General features: G+C 38.0%; 1 long non-coding RNA gene across 2 annotated transcripts; it reads left to right on the forward strand.

Moving 5' to 3' along the window:
• The first annotated feature begins 1,719 nt into the window (after nucleotides 1-1,719).
• On the forward strand, nucleotides 1,720-10,151 carry LOC143701951 (uncharacterized). 2 transcript variants are annotated; one of them, XR_013190215.1, is made up of 3 exons: nucleotides 1,720-2,005; nucleotides 9,799-9,961; nucleotides 10,066-10,151. It is a non-coding gene; the product is annotated as an uncharacterized LOC143701951 (long non-coding RNA). The 2 variants fall into 2 exon arrangements; XR_013190216.1 differs by lacking the exon at nucleotides 1,720-2,005 and adding an exon at nucleotides 9,586-9,691.
• Nucleotides 10,152-17,394: the final 7,243 nt, after the last annotated feature.

A 17,394-nucleotide genomic window follows, 5' to 3' on the forward strand; every position in this document is an offset into this window, starting at 1 on the left:
AATTAACACACATCAGTGTGGGGAAAAAAAGGACCACTTCCCTTTAGTCGAAGTTTTGTGAGCGTTGACACTGCAGAGTCCGAGAGTCGGCTTCACCAAGGCACCGGAGATACAGTCAGCAGCAACACAGAGAGAAAAGGAGATTCGCACGCCAGTTTACCACAGGACACGGCACGTCCATTCGCCCCGAGCGTCCCTCTCCTCGGTAAGAGATCTAACCTCCTTTTATTGGGAGTGATCTGATCAGCTGGCAAATTAGATCGCTGATGTGAACGGGGTTCTACAGGTGTGTCAATTAGTGTTTGTTGTTGCAGTTTGTGAAAGAGGGAAACAGTACTATCAAATGCCCAGCAACATCACCACAAACAATATAAATTAATCCACAGCAAACCATAAGGAAAAACTCACAGCAAACAAATATAAAAGTTAAGGAAAACAATCACTATATCAATCAATAACAATTCCCAAAATAAAATAAGGTTAACCATCAATCACACTGCTCCACTTGTTTTATATTAAGACATAAATATAAAAAAACAACTGATTAACCTTAACCAGTACACTTGTTAAACTTAACAAGCAAACATCTCAAATCCTTACATACGTATGACAAAACCTTTAGCGGCACATCAGCAGTACCAATATTCATACAATCTGCACCAGGTTATATTAACACAGGCAAACACTAACGGGAGCTCCACCGCGCTTTAACACATTACTTGATATCGTCAACAACAATAGACAATTATTTCTAGAATCAAAGATCCTCTTTTCAATTTTTAGTTCTTTAAACTTGGAGAAGCATTTTAAAGGGTCTTACCACTCTGGCTTACTGGTGACAACACATACTTTTTCAAAAGCAAAAATTTGCTCACCTCAAAGTACAGTGGCCACTGTTGTCTGTGTCGGTCACCAGAGTCGCCTTTCGTGGTTCCTTCTGCTTCAAAACCCAAGCCCCACGTTGGGCGCCAAATGTTGTGGTTTTCAAACTTTCTGAAAAATAACTTCGCAGAGATCTTTGATGCCAGAAATAATTAGACTTTATTTTCGAACGCCGTCCCGTTCCATAGAACGGCGCTCTAACGCTCTGGCCCTCCGGCCGACTGGCCCTCTGGCCTTCCAGTCCGCTCCCGAGGATATTTTGGTTCAGAGTTATATACATACATCTTCTTCCAAAGAAGGTAACACACCCTATAGATAGTTTTGGGTAAAGGTCTTTTACCATGTGACTTCTCAGAATAGAATTTTCTGCAGCAAACAACATTCCATTCAAGGTCTTTCACATACACAGAGGAAATCCAAAGTCACAGACAGAAGAAATAATTGTGTCCAAATATATAGCAAAATGACTTGTTTTCTAAATAATAAAATCTTCAACACTCGCTGACTGTTGGACGACAGACGAAAGCCCGCGGACCGCCTTACCATTGAGGGAGAGTGATACGAGGAGTAGCTAGCTAGTGAAAGAGTGACAGTGACAGATTTATAAGTAAAGAAAGATAGATAACGATAGATAGGTAGATAGATAACGATAGATAGATAACGATAGATAGATAGATAGATAGATAGATAAGCATAGCATATATAGTGAGAGATAGCATAGCATAACAGATAGCTTAGAGATAGATAAAAAGTATATCATAAATAAGTCAAAATGGTTTATTACTGTGTTTGTGGCGGGTGCAAGAACTCCAGCAAAACTGGACATAGGGTCCATTCCTTCCCCAAGGACAAAGCGATCTGCCGAAGCTGGGTGCAGTTTGTGAAGATTAGGCGGGCAGATTTTTCAGCGAGCTCTGTCACCGCCTACTCGAGAATATGCAGCACGCATTTCAAAGAGGAGGATTACAATTCAGGGGATGCCAAGATGGTCTCACTTGGTTTAAAGAGTGAGAGAAGTGCTAAATTACTTCCTACCGCCGTGCCGTCTGTGAACGCAAACCTCTCTGCTTGCCCTGTCCCGAGGTTGAGAGACACCGTCTGCCGCAAGCGAGAAATTGCCACGGTAAGCATCATGCTAACGTTAATGTTTACACGCTGCGTGTCAGCTAGCTCTGTGTGTATTTTGTATACCGTGCTCCCTTTGACACAGCCTCCACTAATTTACAAGCACGATCACTCTGACATTAGAAGAGCATATTTCGTGATTCACGAATAAAAATGAGAATAATAACAAAATTGCCCTGAGGTAAAAGTCCATATCATCATGAGTGTTTGGATCAGATCAAGCGGCTTTCGCAATGGTGTGTTCGCGTTTTGTTTTTTGACTGCTACGGTTCTCTTTCACATATATTTGACCGTGACCGTGTCGCCAGGGCTGTAGTGAAGGCTAAACGCAAGTAAAACATTTAGTATCGCATATCTGGGTCCACTGTACTGTAATCTAAGTCAGTGGTTCCCAACCTTTTTTCTCTTGTGTAGCCTCTTAGCATTTTTCTCACCCACTCGCACTGTTTTGATTTTGGTACGGCTGTGCCATAGGTTATTGTTTCAACTGGGACACTAACGTTAGTTGTAGCACACACGTCCCATTTTATCGATGGACTTATGAAATGATTGGGAATATTTACTTATCGTCTTGGAATTTCAAAGATAAGTAAATAATTCTCAGTACTTCCAAGTTCCAAGTACTTCCAATAAATGATTAAATGTTTAATGTGCTCCTGCAATGTGCTTGTGCACCCAATGTGCTTGCGAGAATGTGGACAGTGTAGACACTGTGGAGAGTGTCTATACTGGGGATCAGCCCTTGCCCTCCTCCACTTCTGACGCTGGGACACAGTGTTCTTTGAAGCCCCCCCGATGGTCTCACGGTAAAACTTGGGTATTTTAAGGGGTAGATATTATCATATAGTCTAAAACATTGCCAGTATCTATGCAATCAGAACATTTCCATACACATTGATTAAATTAATACATAGCCTACACCAAAAAACATAGCCGTTTAGATTTGCCACGATTGTCACATGTTTGGGTGTTTACTGCCTCTCCACAGCTGTGCAGGTTAACCTGAAGCCCAAGATGGTCAGTGTGAGCACACAGACATCATTCTGCCCACAAACCTCCACTCCCCTCGCTGGTCCTGAACAGACAGATGAAGATGATGATAATGCCTCTGTCATCAGTGACTTATCATGGGTGCCCGAAGAGCCGATGCATGAGGAGCATGAGGAGGACTTGTTTGATGAGCCACCTTACACGTGTGACCCCCACCACAAGTGAGATCATTTAAAACCAACATAGACTATTTTGAATGCTCATTTTTGTATACTGTAGCTTTGGTAGTTTGAATAATGCCCCCCAAACAATTTTTTTGTTTTTGTAGTGGCATTGACAAATTCATTGTTTGCCAAGAGGAGCTGATGTGCCTTTTTGACATCTGTCCGGCCTGTTGTGAGAGGTCAGATAGTAGAATCGTGCAGCAGGAAGGAACTTTTCTTAAGATCAAGCAGGTATGGTTTTGTTTACGCAGCAAGCCATCTAATTATAAAATCAGAATATCTAATTACTATTTGATAGCTCTGACTGTCTTGCCAGTTAATTTACAATGTATGTACCAGGCTGGCTTTAGTCTATTGGTTTGTGATGGCATCATATACTGTATTGGTCATGTGTGTTTCATTGAAAACACGAAATCTTTGACCAGTAATGTACAGTACTTAATCTATATTGAATCCTGATATACTGTTGATTACTCTATTTATTTATTTATTTCTTTATCTATTTATTTCTTTATTTATTTTTAAACTTATTTATTTATTTTTGACATCCAGGTCTGTGCATCATGTGGCTACCACCGATTCTGGCAAAACCAGCCAATGCTCCACAGGAACATGCCAACCTGCAACCTCCTGTTAAGCGGGGCCATTCATTTGACTGGATGTTTGGCCACCCAGACATTAAGAATGTTGACTCTGTTTGGCCTGCAGTGCATCAGTGCGAGCAGTTACTTTCGCCATCAGCGCCGCTACACCATCCCAGTAATCGTTCAGGCCTGGCAAAACGATCAAGCGAAGAATTTTAGTGACCTACGGGCAATGGATGGTGGGCTAGTTCTTGCTGGTGACTGCAGGTAAACCAGTGTGAGAGCTTTTTTTATTTTATTTTTATTTTTATTAGGATCCCCATTAGCTGATGCAACAAGATGCATCCGCTACTCTTCCTGGGGTCCACACAAAAATACATAACACGAAAAAAATGCACTACACAATCAATACAAGATTAACATATTACAAAATGTACACAACCAATGCACAATCATACACTAAAACAAATTCTCATGGAATACAAACATACATATATACACATATATATATATATATATATATATATATATATATATATATATACATACACACACTCATATATACACACACACACACACACACACACACACACACACACACACACACACACACACACACACACACACACACACACACACACACACACACACACACACACACACACACACACACACAATATGCTCTATCCACTACTATAAGCTAACATAAAAAATTCCTTAACTTGTTTTTTAAAACCAATATTATTTTGAGTTTCAAAAATATGACCTGGAAGAGAGTTCCATTCAACCATAGCTCTATACAGCACTGTACGTTGTTTTGAGTTTGTTCTGGATTTTGGAATAATATATTTACCAATGACGGCATGCCTCGTGAGATATGTATGAACATTAGAACTCAGAGTAAGTTGCCTATACAGACAGTCAGGAGTTTTCCATACATTAATTTTGTTTATAAAGCCAAGAAGGGATGCCTTTAACCTCCTATCAACCGGTAACCAGAAGAGTTTGCCATGCATTTTGTTAACATTAGCCCTTATTGTACAGCAAAGGGCTAAACGAGCAGCTCTATTCTGAACCCTTTGTAGTTTCCCTAAATTCTTCTTTGTAGTTCCTGACCAAACCACAGAGCAATAATCTAAGTGTGATAACACTAGGGTCTGCAAAACATGTTTAGTTAAATATGGAGTTAAAAACGAATAACACCTTTTAACTACAGATATATTTCTCCCCATCTTTTTCACCACTTCTTCTATATGTCTTGACCACGACAAAGTACAGTCTAAGGTTACCCCAAGAAGCTTTGTTTCATTTACCTGCTCGACAGCAACATTATTTAGTACTAAATCCAACATTGGCCTTGTTTTTAATGAACATTTAGTTCCAAATAAAATACTTTTAGTCTTGGCTATATTTAAGACAAGTTTATTCTCAGTGACCCAATTAAATACCATCTGCAACTCATTATTGAGAGCTTCAGTAATGTTTTCTAAAGCTGGTGCAGGCATATAAAGTGTTACATCATCTGCATACATAGACACAGAAGCTCTTTTACAGACCAGTGAGAGATCATTTGTAAAGATAGAAAAAAGCAATGGTCCTAATGAAGACCCTTGTGGAATCCCACATGCTACAGACCTTACCTCAGAGAAGCTTCCATTGAAATACACCTTCTGTGTTCTATCTGTCAAGTAGCTCTCTACCCATGCTAATGCAGATGGTGTAAAACCATAACATTTGAGTTTCCCTAGTAACAAACTATGGTCGATTATGTCAAAGGCAGCACTAAAATATAATAATACAGCTCCGACAATATTTTGGTGATCAATATACTCTAACCAGTCATCTGTCATTTGTACAAGAGCTGTACAAGTTGAATGTCCTTCTCTATAAGCATGCTGGTATTTGCATAACAATTCATTCATAGTAAAATAACCTTGTATCTGGTTAAATACGATTTTTTCTAAAAGTTTACTTATAGCAGGTAACAAACTGATTGGTCGACTGTTAGAGCCAGAAAAAACAGCACGAGCATTTTTCGCTAAGGGGATTACCTTTGCTTCTTTCCACACTTGTGGGCACACTTTCCTCTCAAGACTAAGATTAAAGATATGACAAATGGCAGTGGCAATGTGGTCTACTACCATCCTCAATAGCTTTCCATCCAGGTTGTCTGTACCAGATGGCTTGTCATTATTAATAGACAATAGTAGTTGTTTTACTTCTTCTCTTGTCACTTCTCGAAATTTAAATGAACAGTTCTTATCATTCATTATTTCTTCTGATATGCATGTGTGACACTCACAAAAATAGGTTTTGTTGAGATGATTATCTTTTGTTTTCTTTCCTTTTATTACAAGTTAAATACTTTTGAGAGAATACACAGAAGCGTGCTATGACATGCTGTTGCACAGAACGGACACAAGGTGGCAGTACCTTTCAGCCGCGTCACTCTGGGACCCTTAGCGAGGCGTGGAGGAAGACGAGCTCATATTCCGGTTGAATGGAAAAAGAGCAACTGTTGTCCCGCGTCTCTTATAACCGTGTCATATATTCAATATTTCCAGAGCACTTCGACCAGGAGTATCAATATATATCTGCTAGCGGACCCCTGGCCGGGACCCGTTACACATGAATAAGTTGACTCACAGTATGATATTGGCATTTTTTGCCTTAGTTTACCAACTTTATCAATGAAGTAGTCATTAAAATAATTTGCAATGTCTATAGGTTTAGTTATAAACGATCCTTCAACTTCAATCCATGATGGGGTCAAATTACTCTTTCTACCCATGATATTATTTAAGGTTCTCCAGAGCTTTTTTCCATCATGTTTTATACAATTTATCCTGGATTCATAGTACAGTTTCTTTTTCTTTCTATTCAGGTTGGTGACATAATTCCTCAATTTACAATACATTTGCCAATCAAATACGAGTCCAGACTTCTTTGCCACTTCTTTTGCATTTTCTCTTTGACCCATATATCCTTTTAATTCCTCATCAACCCAAGGAGCCCCACCAGTTCTAACAGTCAGCCTCCTAACAGGTGCATGTTTATCCATAACTGGGACCAGCAATTTCATGAATACATCAAGTGCAGTATCTGGGTCTTTCTGTTGAATGACATCGGACCAACAGATATTTCTAACATCCTCCACATATGAATCACAGCAAAAGCCCTTGTACATTCTTTTATATACAATTTTTGGCCCCGCCTTTGGAACTTTAGTTTTCCTGGATAAGCCCACCAAATTATGATCACTAAAGCCGATCGAAATTGATACGGCTTTAGAACAGAGTTCAGCTACATTGGTGTAAATATGATCTATGCATGTGGATGATATGAGTCCCGTCTTATTAATACATTCCCTGGTTGGCTGGTTAATAACCTGAACAAGATTACAAGCCCCAGTTATAGTAAGAATTTTCTTTTTCAGTGAACAATTTGATGCAAAAAAATTAATGTTAAGGTCTCCCAGGATATAAATTTCCTTATTTTCATCACATGCCCGCTCAAACATTTCTCCCAGATCGTCAAGATACTGATTGCCAGACCCTGCTGGCCTATAACAGCATCCCATCAACATAGGCTTTAAATGGGGTAGATGAACTTGTATCCATAACATTTCAACATCACATGACATTAGATCTTCTCTGATTTTAACTGGGATGTGGCTCTGAATGTACATGGCAACTCCTCCCCCATAAACATCCCTATCCCTTCTATAGATACTATATTCCTGTATCTCTACTGTAGCATCATCAAACGTATTGTCTAAATGAGTTTCAGAAATAGCTAAAATATTAATATTATGAGACGTTAACATGTTACTTATGTCTGGAATTTTGTTTCTTAAACTAGAAATATTTATATGAGCTATTTTTAGGCCTTTCTTTGGAAATGACATTAATATCTAAAATGAACACACGTTCAAATATATGTAGGCCTATAGTCCATGTGAGTACTCACTCAAACCCACATTCTTAGCTGATCTCTCCATTTAGGCCCGTTAGCTCATAGACCAGTTGCACATTTTGATTTTGTTATTTGTTATCCTGTAGGGTGGCTTTATTTGGCATTTTCAGATGACATGGTGGATGGTCTTTACAGACCTTGGTTATTAAAAACTTGAAACCTAATTCAAATTTGTAATTAATTCCAGGTCAGATTCTCCTGGGCACTGTGCAAAGTATGGATCCTACTCTCTGATCGAGGACAGAGTGAACAAGGTGGTGGATGTTCAGCTTGATCAGGTAAACCTGATGTTATTAGACAAAGAAAGGAACTCTGCAATTTAGTAAACTGATTGTATATTAATATAACATCTTTCCACTAGTACAACGATGCTTAGAGCTTTGTGTATTGCCTAACTAGAGTATAGTGTATCGTAATGCTTGGTCCAGCAACGCGTCGGTTCATTCACGCCTCCTTCAACAACACCAGCATTCTACACTTACACTGTTATGTCATGTTGCAGAGCTCAGAGGTCCCCAACAGCTCATGATGTGAGCTTGAAGGGCTCAAGCGCAGTGTTGGCCTGCTGAGGGGAAAGGACCTGCATTTGGCAATGCTGATCACGGACCGTCATCGCCAGGTATTTACAATAAAAATGCAGTATAGAATGTAAATATCTGAATTGCACTGAAGCTGGATGTTTGTGGTTTGCTTATGCACTGAGGGCCACACAGGTCAATCATCCACTAAAGCTTGTTTATTTCTCCTTAGGTTGCCAAATGGGTGAGAGAGGAGCTGAGCCCTGAAGGGACACAGCATTATTTTGATGTGTGACACATTGCCAAAAGTATGTATCCATTGTTGGAACCTTGAAGCAGTTTTTGTTAGTGCATATCAATTAATACCATTTGTTCTAAAACAGGTCTGGGGAAGGCCTTAGATGCAGCTTCAAAAGAGTGTGACCAACTACAGCTGTGGAGGCCTGGTATAGTGAATCACCTCTATTGGACTGCAGCCTCAACCCCAGACGGCAACCCAGCAGTCATGGAGGCTAAATGGAAAAGTTTAGTCAACCACATCCAGGACATCCATGACCATGACACCCCTGCCTTCTCCAGTTGTGCCCATGGCCCTCTAGACGGGGATCAGCGCAACAAAGAGTGGCTAGGACCCAGGTACAGCACACACAGCATGTGGTATTATGTACGCTCTACAGTTTTGTTGTATTTGCTGTCTGAGTGCTTTGATATGTGACCTATGATGATTAAATTATTTTTTCATTCCCTGGCAATCTCATAACATTCTGTTTACTGTTTATGTTTGCTATAATTCATAAGCAGTACCATTTCATGTGTTTCCATTAAAAAATTGTTTTTTTGTCTGAATCTATCTTCTTGTCTATTTATACGTTTTCCATCTGTGTGTGTGTCTGTCTGTCTGCCTCCCTGCCTACCTGTCTTGGTCTTTGCAGGCTCATTGGCAGCAGTAAAGTTGGAGAACATAATCGCCAGGACTGCCTTACTCAAAGATGTTCGACAGCTGTCTCCACAGCACCAGACCTTCTCCCTTGAGGCTTTCCACTCCCTCATCTTGCACTTCGCGCCCAAGCACACAGGGTTTTCCTACCTTGGGATGTATAGCAGGTCAGTGCTATCCAATGGAATAATACAGCCAATTATTATGCCTTTTATAGTAATAATAGTACCTATTATCATGCCTATTGTAGTATTTTGTCATACATAAACCAAGTTTCAAAAAAATTCTCAAATGTGTTATTTTGTAGGCTTCTCTTAGCGGCGCTGCATTATAATAACAATGCCAACCGGGAGACAGCACGGAGAAGTGATGGGACGGAGAAGTACTGCGTGCGGTATCCGCGCTTCAGAAAAGGTGCCCATGTGGTGCGTCCCATCAAAGAGGCAGCCTCATACGGTAAGCAGTGTCATGCAGTTCTATCATATTTTGAGATGGCTCACGAGACATCTGTGATCACTGGCAATGATCTTTATTAAGTATTATTATTATTATTATGTCTGCAGGTTATGCAACATCATTGATGAAGGCCCTTCAGGAAAGCTACACCCATTCACCTGCAGCTCTTCGAGAGGTTAGCGCTAATTTGTCCTCTGATGCACCCGCCCCCATCGCCAAATCCTTTGAACAGGTTCCTAAGGAGGCCGTCAGCCTCTTCCTAGCCCGGCAGTCACGCTACAAGAGAACCTAAATTCACATTATTACATTTTTTTTTCCACAGACAATTCCAATGATTTAGTTGTAAGTATTTATTTTATTTTAATTTACTTTAGTAAGTATTTATTTAGTTATATTCTTTCCTTCTGTCCCTGTCATCTCATTTGGTGGTGGTTTCCTGTATTCTGCATGTTTTGTTTTTCCTTTGTGTGCTGTTGCCTTGGTTTTACTTTGCACTAAATCATTACATTTTTTTCGTCTTTGTAAGTGGCAATAATTGTCGCTGTACCCCATTCACGGGGTCCTGCATGCTGCATGTCTGCTCCTCTGTCTGTTATTTGCATGAAATTTGTTGTATGTAATTCAAAATAATTTACCAATCATTTTACCTGTGCCTTGTCAACGTCTGTGTGCGGTGTTGTCTGGGCTCACTGTGTCAGCTTGATGTGCTTTTGCATGTAACACTGCATATGCATTCATGAAAGAGTGTGTGTGTGTGACTGTGTGTGTGACTCTGTGTGTGCGTGCGTGTGTGTAAGTGAGTGTGAGTGAGTACGAGAACCATCAGTTGACCCTCAGGTAAGACCACACTTTTCCAGGCATCTGAGAAATATAGCCAAGATTCGACCATTTTTATCCTTGGATGATGCTAAGCAACTCATACATATTTTTATTTTCTCTCATCTTGATTACTGCAATGCTATGTACACTGGCCTTTCGAAGAGTTCTTTAGCGAAGCTACAATTGATACATAATGCTTCTGCCAGAGTACTAATGAAATTAAAGCGTTGCATTCCATGAATGAAAAGTGCTATACAAATAAATGTTTATTATTATTATTATTATTTATGAAAGGTATCAGGTCTAGCCCTTCATCAGTGGGCTTTTTTATATAGATTTGTTTACTTGCAACCTGTGTCTTTGTTCAGTAATCTTTGTCCTTGTTCAATAAATATTTAGTAACCCTTACAAGCAATGCCAATACAATGTTTTTACTTATTAAAATTCATGTGTTCTGTGTACTTTATAACATTTTAAGGGTCATCACAACAGAATATTTATTTATTAATATTTATTTACAGAATAATTTTTATTCATTCTCATTCAAACGAGGCCACTTTGGAAGTTTTGCCTTATGGTTGAAACCACACAAGAGGGAAGAGGCTTCCTTATACTCCTCCCTAAAACTCCATAAGCCCAGCGTATAGCCTGCCTGTACGCAGTGTACCGGTATTGCCTAGGGATAAGTAGGAAAGATTCGTAAGTTTTAAACTCTGTAAGTAGGTTGGAAACGTCATTTGAAGCCTGTCTCTTATGCATGTTTGTGCATGCAACACATCTCTTGTCACCTATAGCTGTTGTTGCTTACTACTCACTCCCTATCCTGGTAAGCCTGACTGTGTCAATGACAATCAATCGCGAGGAAAACGAGTTGGCACTATCAACAATAATCACACTGAAGACATGACCAGCTTACTCGGCGTCGGCTACGGTGAAACAACATTTTCACCGGAGAAAGAGGTAAAAGTTTAGAAATAAACACTCACAGGTGGGACTGTCATGCTTGCATTATATGCCTCTATTTATAGATATTCTGACTAAGTTCAGGGTAACGTTACTTTTCTAAGCCAACGACATAATCACTGTCACTGGATAAAAAGAAAACGTTGACTTTCACTCGATGCTATTCACTGACAGTAAAAAAAAATGTTATTGTATGCACTGCTGTTCATTGACTACTAGCTCCAGCGGTCATTGCTGCGTTTCTAAATAGTAGCAACTCACCAGGACACTACACCAACTCTCCATTCATTCTCCTCTGACCATGCATTTATTTATCTTTGACGGCCATCGGCTCTCGGTATTTCCTCATTCGCCCTCTCACGTCTAAACGGTTCGAAATTGTATGGCTGTGGGCCATCATAAATGTTAACTGTGGGTCTTGCCACCTCTTCCTCATCCCAGTTAGATACCATAGTAGTCAGTGCCAGTCTGCTAGAATTAGTTCATGTAGCTACCTCGTGTGACGTCATTGCCGAGTTGCGTAAAAAATAACCGTTACTAACCAAAAACTACAAAAACTAGACTTTAACACCATTTGGGAGACATTTCTAAATTTATATACATATCTTGACTGCTTTATCTACCCATTAATCGACAGTGGTGTTTAACCCGCACCATGGCCTTTAACTAACGTTAAATCTCATAGAAAATCTATGGAGCGGTGGTCAAAAATATTCTTTGTGTAAATTACAACCTGGGCGGGCACAAGAAATTGGACATCTATTGGTATTTTAAGCATTAAATTAAGCAAATTTTCTGTTTTGGGTTGACAAATTACAACTTACCAGCATAAAAAGATATAAGTTGACGCTCCTTTTCTTCGCTCCACTGCCGCTGAGAGGCCGCCATCTTGTTTGAAGATTTTCTTAATTCTCCAAGCCGGTCACGTGTTCGGCTGCTAGCACTCTGATTGGGGGATCTTAAAAAGTTGCCCACGACAGATCTAAAGTATCCAGATTGAAATGTGTTGCCCATTCTCAATGAGAAAGTGACCAAGCAACATTGCTCAGCAACATTTCCCGGCAACATTGCTCAAAAAGTTGCCCTGTGTATCATCACCTTAAAACAGAGGGGAAGCTCCACAAGCTCAACATTTCTGAAGAAAGCTGCTGCCAGAGTTGTAGGAAACACAGTTGAACCGAGGAAGCTCATATCTTCATATCCATTTTGTCACAATATTTTCACCTATATCACCATGCATCTGTCATTTTCTTATTTTTCAATTTCTCAAACATTTTTAATTTGTATAATTTATTTTAAGAAGGTTTTGACATCCAAACGTAAGTGACACTGTATGAGCAGTATTAAATGAATAAGCAAACCTAAAACCAAATTCTGTTATCCTAATTAAGAAATTATTTTCTGTATATTCTTTCTCTTTACTGCATTTCCCCTCTGCTGTAGCTTTTTTCCTTTTAATAAACCTGACATTGTATCATAATATTGTTGCCTCTGTGACAAATGGTTTGTAGTGTTGCTAGATCCTTCCATGCTGATGCCCTGCACCGTAGCAGTTTCTGTCCTGATCATCATCTCTAAGACGCTATGAACCACATGACTAGTAAGTAAAACTTCAAACATGCACTGATGTCAAACACACACTAATTGTGTTAGTACAAATTTTAATGTTTTGAAAAATTTCTTACGTTCACCAACACAGCATTAAAAACAATAATATTGTGAAATAATCGTATTATTATTTTAATAAGTTAACTGTTTTCTATGTGAATACATTGTAAAATGTAATTTTCTGCATCACAGCTTCACATGATCCTTCAGAAATCATTATAATATGATGATTTGATGCTCAAGAAACATTTATGATTATTATCAGTGTTGAAAACAGTTTTGCTGCTTCATATTTTTGTGTTTTTCAGGATTATTTGATGAATAGAAAGTAAAAAAACAGCATTTATTTGAAAGAGATATCCTTACTCTCTCTTTTGGTCATTTTATTGCATCCTTGCTGAATAAAAATAAGTTTCTTTATTTTCCCTTTTTTAAATCTTATTGACCCCAAACTTTTGAACAGTAGTGTTAACTACTGTTTATATGTTTAGGGTCTATTTAACAATGAATCCTGGAGGGAAAAATAAATGGTTTAAATTGTTACAATGGTTTACACAAAAAACATTAATCAGCACAACTGTTTTCAACATTGATAATAATCCGAAATGTTTAGGATGTTTTCATTGTAAGAATGTATAGTATTCAAATATAAAAATGCTGACTCGTTAGTTCATGTTTTCTCATTAAAATCAGATGATTTTCTATTAATTCAATAGAATTTGAGGGAATACCAATATGGTGGCTTCACTTTACATGACGTCATGAGCAATCAAGGCTGCGTTTCCCGATAACGTTGTCTCGAGACGCTACGAAGACTCTTAAGGTATAACTTAACTAAAGGTATACCATTTCTAGGCATGTTCCCAGAACCATACCTTAGGAAGTTGCTTAAGATATACCTTCTTACGTGCGACGTTACCAGGTGCTGTCGTGTCCGTGGCGATAGTGCTGAATTTGTTGATAACGGTGGCTAGAGAATCAATTATTCACTCGTGCAGGGGCTGCTTCATTTGCGTTATGTGAGAAAATGGTATTCTGCATAAAATAAACACTACAGAAATAGTTGAAATTGCATTTAGTAGGATTAATGGAGTATTATAAAAAATAATCCAAACTATAGCCTAGCCCAGGGGTTCCCAAACCTTTCCATGACAAGGCCCCGCAAATACCACTAAGTTCTGGCCAAGGTCCCCCTTTTGCGGGATGTGTTATTGAACCCATCGACAATACTACGGCAAATACAGAAATAAATAAATAAAACGTCTAGGTGAACATCAGATATGTAATGTTGTTTGATACCAGAAAATCAGAAAGATTATAGAGATGCACCGATTACAATTTTCTAGGCTGATTCCGATTTTTCATTAAGTTTGACCTGCCGATACAGCTTTTAGCCGATTTAATTTTTTCTAACCAGTTTATATATTACACACGAATATTTTGTAAGGGGTATACAGTTAAAGACCCAGAACCAGATATGAAGAATGAAGACCCAGAGTCAGAATTATAAAAAATTAAAGAAAATATTTACTGAAGATAGTTTGCAGTTTCATCAGCAGAAGTCAGCTTCAATACTCGCACATGAGTTCGTAGGCCGCCCCGCTTACAGTTACAAAGATCACAGCAGTTATACGATTTCCAAGGTCTAAGCTAGGTCATTGCTTACAGGATGAATGATTCTCATTGGCTATGAAATAGATAAACACACACACAGCTTTTCCAAGGTTGGATTTGGCCAGGCTCTCACTATAAACAGGAGAGTCCTCTCAAAACATCAAGATAATGCGTTCTTTCTCTCAAGGATAGCTAAACTTTAGTCTAACTGGAAAGAAAGGCTTTAACAAAGAAATGGCCCCTTAAACTATTGGCTTCAATGACCCCTATATGTTTTAACACATGGAAGACCTTTCTCAAACACAAAACAAGTCCCTATTTCATTTCTGGAAGCTGGGTTAAATAAGCAAGCACTGCATTCAGATATCAAATACAGACATTAAAGAATACATGAAAAGAACATTTCAGTAATCACACTGGTAACTTATATAAATAAAGTAAAATCTCCAGAGAAGTAATTCAACTCATTTGATATTTAGAAGGAAAAATATTGATTAATACCTTAATTATAATCAATCATTACATATACATTGAAGCAGCAGTGGATTCCAATCCACCCCCTTCAGTCCCCCGTTTTAGACCAATGTGAAGTCCTAAACACCACATCAGGTCTATCCATAAGGAGGCTGCTTCAAAATGTTAGGTTTCTGACCCATGCTCCTCTGTCAGGTTAATTTTTATAAAACAAACAATATCTTTTTCCTTCAATGACTTAATATCAACAAAATATCCCACATACTACAATATTGATCTCCAGAACCTTTGGACATAGCTGTCTTTACATGTCTTACACAGCTATTATTCATCTTGGCTAAATTGGTTTCATCATCAAATTAACTGATACAATACAAGTACATATTTATTCTCTGGAAGCCGGGCTAAATAAGCAAGCACTGTTGCTGTATTCCTAGCATGGGCTAGACCCGCAGTCACTACTCAGATCCCAAATACAGACATTGTCTATAATCATAAATACCAGGATATATGCACTAGTTTTTATAATTTCCAATTCATTTTATAATAAACTAAGAAGAATAGTTAATCCATTATTTTCACTACTCCCCTTAATAGACCCAAAAGGTTCAAAACACTGGTTGAAAACACAAAGGTTGTCAAACTGAAAATAAACAACATAAAAAAAAAATAAGACCCATAATAATCCACTTTAAGTCTCTCCATGAATTCATCCTTCAGTTTACAGTCACCATCTTAATTATATAACATCTTATACTTTTTTTTTACTCTTTTCAAAAATAGAAATAAAATAAAACAAATTCAAATCATCATTTCAATCATTATTTTACCCCTAAAATATAGAATTGTTCCCCATTCTGCTAAATAAAACTTTTGTTCATTCCTTATCTTTACATCACGTTAATCCCTGTTAATCATACTCAATGCCTTTATTATTATTATTATTTTTTATCTGAAACTCATTTTTCATACCATTTCAACTTGATTTGACTTAACAGGTGTTAATAAATAGTTCCATAAATTCTATCAGAAATTTTATTTTCATAACGTACATTTATCTACTATATTTCTTCTCCTATTTCCATATTTCCCTACATGCCCTTCTGCATCACTTTCCTCTTCCATTGAGTCTCTCACCACTGTCAGCCTAGTGACACTTAAAGTTCCCTCGTTAACTACTTCTCACAGTATTGCTCTATCAAATGGTTAGTCTGACGATCCAAAAAATATAATCAGTATTGTCTCAGTCCCACTTATCTTTACAGTTTTACAGAAACCAAAATATCAAGTTACTCAGATCTCAACCCCTGAGACAGCCATATACTGTAGCTGATTTCACTTTTAACCTTTATTTAACTAAATTGTAGTTTTCTTAGACATCTAATGTCATACATCCATTTAATGGATTGAGAAATAAAACTTTAGAAGTTATATTCACTCCTCCTTTGTTTGCCCACCGGCCTTTCATAAAAATGAGGGAGCTCACTCTGGATAATTTGGATAGTGACTTAGCCAATGTGTCACTTTGTCTCTTTGCCGTCAAATCTATTATTTTTAAGTTTACCATTATGATCCCACCTAGTTGTTGATTTAAATTTAGACCCTCAGTTGAATTTAGACAAGAGCTTTTACCCCATAATGGACGGCAATCTTCAACTTCACAATTCCAATTTATATAAAATACTAATCCAGAGAGTAATTCAAATCAACATCATACATGACAAAAGTATTCATAATTACCAGTAGCAGACAGAGCTGGAAAACTAATTCAATTAAAGCTTGTCCCATGTTCTGTATTGTCTTTTCATCTTCTTTAAAGTTTGTCGTTTCACTTAACCCATCTGTAATGATAAAACACTCATTCCAGAGGTTAATGACACTATACCCACAAAATCAGGAAATAATAGTACCCCAAACTAACACATACAAGACATAAAGTGCAGTCACCATCACACGCACTCATAATAGACACACGAAACTGCTCATTATCAATGTTCGTTGTTTTGTTTTTTTACTTTAAAAATATTTAAGTTTTAAATTAGATTTCAAACTTCACATTTTCCTCTAGTTTTTTTTTACCTACTTTTACATAGTCTTTTAACCATTTCAAAGCATGTATTGTTCATTACTCATTATTTTGTTTAAGCTTGCTTTAGCAGGCAGATAACAGAAAGACAGACACAGTTACCATCCCTTCCTCCACTCAAGCAGTCTCTCTCACTATA

Source organism: Siphateles boraxobius, unplaced genomic scaffold (genome assembly GCF_051911475.1).
Source record: "Siphateles boraxobius isolate OS27281-9 unplaced genomic scaffold, OSU_SipBor_1 33, whole genome shotgun sequence".
Lineage (NCBI taxonomy): Eukaryota > Metazoa > Chordata > Actinopteri > Cypriniformes > Leuciscidae > Siphateles > Siphateles boraxobius.